Genomic DNA, 9477 nt, shown 5'->3' on the forward strand with positions numbered 1-9477 from the left:
GTCCTTGGCTCCAGATACTTCAACAACTCTGTTTGTGTTCTAATTCAAACACACTTTTTTAAAGCAAGGACTTGGTAGTATTCATTATAAGAGAGAAAGTATGGCCTAAAATTTCAAATACTGCAGCAAACAGCAGTGCCGGGATATGAACACATGAAATTTAAGAAAAATTAGAATTACTACATGGGTGTATTGGCACCTTGCAAAATCCATGATGCTGGCTTATGTTGTCTGTCCAGCACACGTTGTCTTCATAGTAGTGTCACCAAAAAGGGCATTTTCCTTCCATGTGACAAAGGATGCCTGTGAAATAGCATGGGGTTTGACCCAACACTATTATAGAGAAGGTAGAAGTGATACACTTGCAATTTTACAATATGTGGATCCAAACTCGGACAATCTTCAGGTTAGAAAGATTAGCTTTAGCATCTTTAACCTCATCTTGAAGTTAGAAAATAGTCAGAACTAAAGAAGACTGAATTACAAATTGTGCTGTGATCAGACAAATTTTATTATGTTTTATTTGTTTGAATGTGGCGCTGTCATTCAATTTGTTAGAAAACATTAGGCATCAGAAAACATCAAAACATCCACTTAAATACTGAGCATATGAAAAAGAAATAAAAAGAATTGGCAAACAGAACATACCTGACAATTCTATTAAAATGTAAATCTTAAGTTTTTCTTCTCTTGTGCTTAATTGAAGTCCTGGCATGAAGACAGATGTAGTGAATGTGTATTCCCCAGTACCCTATATAGCCTCTAAGTCAATTCAGTCGTGGCTTGAACACAAAATCTTTTCCCAGATGATACATCTGTGATTCTTTTGCATCCTGAGGCACTTGGCAAGAAATCTTGACAAACAATGTTAAACTCAAAAGAGACTGAAAATACCCGAGGCAGTGAGTTTCTAAGCCTTGATCAACTGAAAGAGAGGGAAGTATTTATTTTTTAAGGGAGAGAGAAAAGAACAGAGAGGTCATTTAAGCTATGCAAACTCAACTCACATACCAAGAATAAAAAAACCCACAACAGTGACAAACCAGGAGGCAGCAGGCAGAAAATATCACATCACTAATGTTGTTAAGAGAGCCAAAATAGCACAGGAACGAATTTTCACTGAACACAAAGTAAAATCTAGAGATGGTCTAGACTGTAACCAGCTTTAGCAATTAGTGAGTTCTTCACAGTCACCATCACTATCTCTTGATATTCTTAATAATGGTTCCTTCAAAAGCAATGTGATGTCTTTGATGGGGGAGGAAACACAACTAAGGTCAATTTCTTCCACTAGAAGGAAGATGTATTGAATAAACTTTCCAAATAAATGTGCCATATTTTATCTAATACTGCAAATTCTGAAGTTATCACAAGCATACACCCTTCTTCTTTTTTTTTTTTTTTAATCAATTTGTCTAATGAGAGGCCAGACCAGAGCTAAACAAGTCACTTTTCTTGCTACATCAACACCCTTCAGTTTCACCCTGGATAAGATGGAAGCATCACAAGGATCTCTGTGTGCCCATTTAACTCTTTCTTGATGTTGCTACCAGGTGTGGAGTTAATTGATATTGTCACTACACTGTGTGTAAATTAACATCTTAACTATCATAAAGTTAGTGCATCTTTTATTTAGAAGAGGAGTCACATACGTGCTTTTCAATTAAAGATACTTTGTTGGAATGCTGAAGCACTAATAAAATTCAAAATGCCTACTGATATTTATGGAGGCAATTGAATAGAATTTGTAACAAAGAGAAAAGCCAAGGTGTCTTTTTGAAACATGCTACAATTCAAAGTTAAAGTCTTTGCTAGCTGCAGAAATTGCTGTGTGGTGCTCTTTGGTTTGGATTGCTTACAAAGACAGATACTCAGCAGTCTATTTTAAACATTGAAATCTGAATGCTAGATATGAATTGGTAAACTTAGAGGCAAAGAAAGAAGCAGTGAAAGAAATTCTTACTACATCAAAATACATTAAAACTGAGTATTCCAAATTATTTTTCACAATACTTTTACTGTTGGTAAAATCAGGAAAGTAGCCATTTTTAAGGTATTACTTTATTTTTCAGCTGATCTTATACATTTATTAAGAATTTACATTTATTAAGAATTACATTACATTTATTAGGAATCTTTTGAGCTGATTTGAAGATAAAGATACTGTTTTTTGAATCTTAGTCATTTGAGATACAAAAATGCTGTACCTTTAGGAAAGCCCAAATTTTAACCTGCTTTGCCTTTCACTGAGAGAATTGCTTAATTAAATCCCAGACAAAAGATTCTACATGTTATAAGCAAGTTTTAATCACTGATGATGACTAAGCTGGGGTGGGGGGGAAATCATGTTCCCATACCCTGCTGAGTTTTTCAGTATTTGCAAGTTATCAGTGTTGTCTTGTAAGAAGCCTTTCCTCCCTTCTCTGTAGCAGTCCTGTTACAAAACATGCTCAATTTACTGTAAGACAAATAGAAATGCTTGCACTGTTTCAGCACATTTTTAGAGTAGACACTTCCTCAGTAATTCCTGATATAAGGAAGATAAGCAGATCATGTTGAACAGACAATGCGCTACTTGGTGTTAGCCAAATCTCCATATATCTTCAAGAAAATGTGAGTTTACCTGGCTGCAGCACAGGCAATTTCATTGTCTGAGGTGTAATAATGAGCATCACAGATATAGAAAACAAAAATCACATCATTACATTTTAAATTTTCTTTGTTGAGGTGCTTGAAATTACAGACTAAAAGGCTTTATCTTAAATTTTAGTCTTACTCATTAATGGGGGAGGATTTGTTTGCAATACAGTAAGAAGAATATCCAAAGTTTAAAGTAAGCACTGTGCATAAATCCTCCCCTTTGTAGAGAAATAACATGTCCTATATATATGTTAAGCCTTTGTCTATTTTATTTTTGAAAGTCAGGGCAATCATGTGAGGCATCATTAGCAGAAGAGCTAACTAACTATGTTCTTTAGCTAATTAGGATAGCATGTCTTCTTTCTTGACAGAAGCAAAGTTTTGCTGTTATTTCCTCTAAGCAAAAAACCCTTCTGTTTCATTTCTCATAGGTACAAGATAAATTATTGCCTTGAATAACTCTTCAAAGCCTCAGGCTTTATAAGGCAAAGATGCTGACCTTATGGCTGCTTCTCTCTCTTCTCAAAAAATCAAGTGGACACATTTAAGACTTACAGGTCACTGTGCCTTAGGATCTAGTTCTATTTCATCCCCAAGCATACAACACATGGGACTGTTGAGTCCTTGTAAAGCAGACTCAACATACATCAGATATTTCAGACATTCTGCTTGCTTCAGCTACATGCAGAAACATCAAGTTTTTTTCCTTTCTCAGCAAAAGCAGAAGTCTGCTTATGAACAAAGATTTAACAAATCATACCTGCTAAGGCCTGTTACTTCCCTTCCCAAACTCTTACTGCCCACTGTCTATTGCTGCTCCTTCAAGGAGCATGTCAACCTGTGTGTATTACCCTGCCTCTGCTCAGAAGGCTAAGAGGGACATTTGCAATCACTGGTGTTTAAGGATAATGATTCCAGATTAATGGTCAGGAGATTTACATGGAACAAAGATAGAACTCATTCAAACTTAATTCCCTTTGCTTCACAAGCTTTCTCAGAAAACAGGCTTCCCTCAGAACAGCTTCTTCCTTCCCTCCTACTCTTTTCTAAGCGGCATACCATAGCAGATGCCAGGCTTTCTGCTGAAGAGTAGAAACCTCATTTTAGTGGATCCCTGGCTGCTAGGCATCAAGGTTCAGGGTGCAGTGGGTAAAGTATGCTGGTCACTCAGTAGGAAAGGGAAAACTTTCTGCCCCAGACCACGAGGCAGCTTCATTTGCATCCTATACCCACTTCTTTAGCTGAGGTGGTCCACCGGCTCTCCCCATGTGGAAGGAGGCACATAGCCCAGATTCAGCCTCGGGATTTATGTTAGATGCAGAGATTCCAAGATCCCTGTCCTTAGAGGGGTGCTGCCACCAAACAAGGCTTCAAACAGATGCAAATATTGCAGCTGGGAAAAGTGTTTGGGGGAAGGAAGCCCAGGCTCTACAGTGTAAGGCTTCTGGCTGCCATGTCCCCAGGTAGGGTGAGAGGAGCTCTGTCCTTTTTGTAGCTCTATTGGCTCATCTCTGAGGATCAGTTCTGACTGGGTGAGGTTGCAGTGTGTGGGAGATGAGGCCCCAGGAGGGATGCTGTGTTTGCAGAGACACTTGTCCTCTGCACCGCTCTTATGGCACCCTTAGGTTGTCTGGAAGAGGCTGTGTTGGTGACACCAGCCAAAGCTTTGCATCAACAGTTTGCTGTCAGTGAAGCCTCCTTCCTCCAAGGCTGTCAGCAGCATTCAGAGCCACTGCATGCTGTACATGGATCCAGCAGCTGAGGAAGAGGGGTGCTACATTTCACAGTTCATAAGTAACTCCTGTACTGCATTTCATCTGGGGTCCCACCACTGGCATTCAAACCCCAAAGCTGTTCTGATAAATGCATTAACTCCAGCAGCTAGCAAGCAATGCCCTTTGCTGCTGCTGCATTAAGAGACCTCATTAACCAGCACTGGTATAGTCTTAACATATAGACACTTTATTTGGGAGAGATCTTTCAAATAGAGTGACACTGAAGTGACAGCTTCCCAAGAGGGTTAGGGTCATAGCCCTCCAGTGACCACCCTTCTAGACTGTGACTGCAGAGCAGAAGGGTGTAAATGACAATTTTGGAAACCTTTAAAGTCGCTGCCCAGGTTACAGGCTCTTCAGGGAAGTGGTCCCAGCACCAAACTTGACACAGTTCAAGAAGTGTGTGGTCAACACTCCCAGGCACATGGTGTGATTTTTGATATTGTCCTGTGCAGAGACAGGAGCTGGACTTGATGGTCCTTGTAAGTCCCTTCCAGGTCAGGATAGTCTGTGATTCTATGACAAACGCAGAGATTTTTTACTTAAACGTATTTCTCAGCTATTGCTTCTGATTATTAAGGTCTTCAGGATTTCCTACACCTCTCCTTGACTTTCCATTTCTTGTGTGCTTGGCTTTTCACATTAAGTTTGTATTCTGTATTATACTCCATTTTCTTTTCCACAATAATCCTAAGAATGGACTTTCAAAGTAAGTATAATTAGCCTGATTTCTGCCAACAAGGCTCCAGCTCAACTGGCCTGCTGAAATTATTGGGATTTCATTAAACACACCAGATTTAATTCTTTAGAGGCCTCCCATATTTCCTTAATTACATCTTGTTCTCCACATATCATTATGCCTTAACTGGCCCCAAATTAAACACAGGTTAAAAAAAATCACATTCCTTTCTTATTTGTGGTTGTCTAACATCCATATAAAACAAAATATGCCTTAAAATAGCCTTGTATATTTGAAGTTTGGAACTGAAAATTTTCTGCAAAGATAATAAAGTCAAATCCTGCTGTGTTCCTGGCCTTAATTTAGTAGAATTATGGCAATGTAAGCCTGGTAAGGACATCCTGGGATCTAACAGTCCTTTGTCCTCTCTGATTGGGCTATTATACCTAGACCATGTCTAAGAATTTGTTGAGCCTGATTTTAAAGTCCTTCCATAAACACTCTCTTGTGTACCATATTTAGGCACTGCACCACAGATAAATTCCTAATACTGCATCATAAAATATCTGTGATGCAAATTCATTGAGTTCATCATGGTCTGGTTTGCATGGGTCTCTGAGAACAAATTGCCATCTTTCTCTTTAACAGGCTTTGAATACAGGATTATTATTACATTTTATTTCTAGTCTTCTCTTTTCTATACCAAACAAAGCAATTTCCTTCAATCTTTTCTCAAAAGTCACGACTTTGGCTCTTGTTTTCTGGCCATGATTTCTCTACCTCCTACCTTTCTCATTTCCCTCTTCTGGACTCCTCCCAGTTTGGCAACACTTGAGAAAGTGTAGTGTCCAAAACTGCTCCATGCCAGTGTCAGCATCCCAGAGTCAAGCAGGAAAGGATAATTACCTTGCATATGTTACCCACAACACTTCTGTCAGTGCCTCACAGCATGAGATTTGCCTCGTTTTGTAACAGTATCATATTATGGCACCATTAGACATCTCCATAAGAGCAACCATGCACCTTGGTTCCCTAATTTATAATTTGTATTTTAACTTCCCTTTCCCAAGGTTAAGTGTTTGCATTCAAATACTGAGTTTTCCCTTATTGATTGGGGCCTTTTGTGCTGTTTCTCAGTATGGCTCTGAACTTTGGTTGTCTCAAAGAGCTTGTAATCCCTCCTGGCTTCATGTTGTTTGGACACTTGTGTGTTTCATGATTCATGCTGTTGATGAAAATGCTGAGATGATTTCTACAGACCCCTGCATGTAATGCCTTCCCAGTTTAACCTCAAAGCATGAGAGTGTGTGCTCACTGTACTGTGACCCTGGGTAGATATAGGTTTCTTTTGTTTTCCTTAGAATACGGTAGATGGGACCACGCCAAAAGCCTCAGCAGAGTCAAGATATGCCTACTCCCTTATCCATGAGAACAGCTTTTCTATCAGAGAAGTAAACCATTACTTAGACATGATTTATTCTTGACAAATCTACTCTGACTGTTTTTATTAGCGCATTGTTCTCTAGACCATATGTATCTTTCGGGATAACACAGATAGACTTGTTCTCTCCCTGAATCTTGCTTTTTGTCTTTTGAAGAATGGGTTCTGTGGATTTTCTTCTAATTCCTAGAGAGCCTTCTCTTCTTTGGTTACCAATAGGTGTTACTGGTTCAGATATGGCTTGTTTCTTAGATATTCCAGGGTCAGTTTTATCAGGCCACTCTAACTTTAATATATGTAACACATTAAGTATTTTCTAACCTCATCTTTCCCTACTCCATTGTAAACAACCTAAGTGCTTTAGGCATTTGCTAACAATTTATGTCATGCCTGAAGCAAAGATGTCATTAAATATCTTGGCTTTCTCATCATGGCCTATTATTTGTATTCCTTGCCTATTAAGGGATGGCCCAGAATTTTACTTTGCCTTTTTTCTTCTCTTCTAGTGTTCACACAATCTTTTCACATTAATTTGTTATCACCCTCAATAGTAGTAAGTCATTGTGTAGTCTATACATCTGGGCTCGACCATGAACTTTGGGTCTATTTTGTTTCTACTCAGCTTCAGGCAGATGTCTTTGCTCCTAATTTGTAAATAAATCCCTTTTAAACATGCAAGACTAAAGAGCTTCTGCTCCAGCTATTCCCTCTTATGCTGATTCCTTTCTCCTTTGCAGCACAATAATTTGCTGTTGTGTCTTAAATACAGCTTCTTTCAGTAATTGCTTTATCTCCTGCACTCCTTTGTCCTTAAATTATCCCTCCAAAAGAATCCTCTCACAAATTTTACCAACATCTGCTTTACTGAAGGCCATTATCTCTATTTTGCTTTTTTCATGCTGTCCTTTTCTTAAAATGGTCAACTATGATCAATAGTTTTGCAATAATTTCCTCCCCCTCGGTCCCTGGAACCTATAACATTCACAGAAGTTGGCCCAGTGTGTTAAGGAGCCTCTGGGCCAAAAACATGCTGTAGTTTATGGTCAAAAAAGTAGACATGAAAAGCATGACCTGCTTAAGCCCAGATGCAACAATATTTGTACTACTGGATAAGGGCCAACATTACTCCAGAATAGCGTAAAAGTTATTTGTTTAATTCTGATGTGATATGGCAACTGAATTGCAACACATATATGGAGAAGTAATGTTAATTTATTTAACTACTTAAGGAAGTCCAAACCTGTCAGTGCAGTTACCTCAGCAGACTTTAGTATTTCTATGGTGATAGCAGTCACCTCTTTCATTGTTCAAGCACACAAACTTCTGTATTCTGAAACTTATTATCTTCATAACTGCAGAGGGGTACTCAGCCTTATGATGAACTGCATGCAGTATGACAGTGATGGAGGGACTAAACAACAACCAAGTCATTACTCTTTTCTGTGACCCAAAGTGCTCTTCAAAGCTAGAATATCTGAGGAAAAAAGGGGACAATATCGCACATAAGTTCCCTATCTGCTCAGGTTAGGAAAAATCTAAATATAGCACTATAAGTAGCCTCTTTTATGTCAGACTGATAGATTTAAAATGGCTTCCAGGAGGGCCCTACATTCATATTTCAGCTGTCTTCTCATTATTGTTAGACCTGGAAGCTCAGTACTAGATGATGGAAATATTTGTACAGTTAAACATCAGGAGAGAGCTGAGGAAATAAACACACATGTCAGGAAACTGTCTGAATGGGGAGTTCACTTCAGACAAAAGTCTCCCTTCAAGCCATAAAATGCAAGACTGCCTAGATCCATCCTTTTCTAACTTTCTCTTATCTGTCAGATCAGTAATTTGGCTTGTCATTCCCTTGGCAGAATTTGAAGCCGGTTTAGAAGCCTGTTCTCCATCCTCACATAAACACAACATGTGCAGAACTGTTAATGACAATTAGACTTTAAAAGCCTGCTGTGGGAAATCTCACACTGAAGCTTAGTGAATATTACAACCATCTCACTTGCCAATATCCCTCCCTCAGCAGGAATTTATGAAGAAAAAAACAACTTTGTTTGCATATTCACTGGCTCCTAGAAGGTGTCACTGTTGATGAATAAGGAGAAGGTCTTTTGTGTCCCTTGAGACTACTGTACTTCCCCAAGTCACAGAAATATGAGAATCTTGGTTTACTGGCTCACAACTTCCACATTACAGCACTGTTTACCCAAGAAGTTTATTGAAGTATTTCCAAAATGCCTCACTGATAGGTTGCTCCAAAACCTTCATCTTCTGATAGTTAATCACTCCTTTTTTTGTTTTGTTTTTTTGGCTTGAATTTCATCATGGGCAACATATAATAATTTTTTTCCATTATATATACCCAAATATACAGCTGTATGTACATATCTCCCTAGCGTACATACAGCTGTATATTTATATCTCTCTCTTTTTTATGAACAGCATCTATATATCATTCCAGTCTTCATTCTGCTAAACAAGCCAAAATACTCTCAGCTTTCCTCATTGAACAGACTCTCAATTCCCATTTTCTGCATCTGCTCCAATTTTAATGGATTTTTTTGGACTACAACTGACCAGATCCCCTGCAGGCAGATTGCTGTGACCTTGGACTCTGGTCAATACACCGTTACCCCTATTAAAGCTGCCAACCCTTCATTCACAACTGCCCATTTCACTGAGGTCTTATACTACAGCATTCTAATTATCCCCTGCAAAATTCACTGTGTTTTTTAGTTATTTGCTGTACAGACATTGTAAATAAAAATGTCTGTTAAAAGTACTCCCAAATCCACTCCTTTATTACCTTACTACCACCCCTACTACCTTTCCTCTAGCCCCATGCATTCCCTTTGACAATAGCACATTGTTGCTCCCCTTTCTTCTGGATCCTCACTTACTGTAAGATAATTGTATTAACCTGCTACTGGGCTACATGG

This window comes from Melospiza georgiana, chromosome 1, assembly GCF_028018845.1.
Source record: "Melospiza georgiana isolate bMelGeo1 chromosome 1, bMelGeo1.pri, whole genome shotgun sequence".
In the NCBI taxonomy this organism is placed as follows: Eukaryota; Metazoa; Chordata; class Aves; order Passeriformes; family Passerellidae; genus Melospiza; species Melospiza georgiana.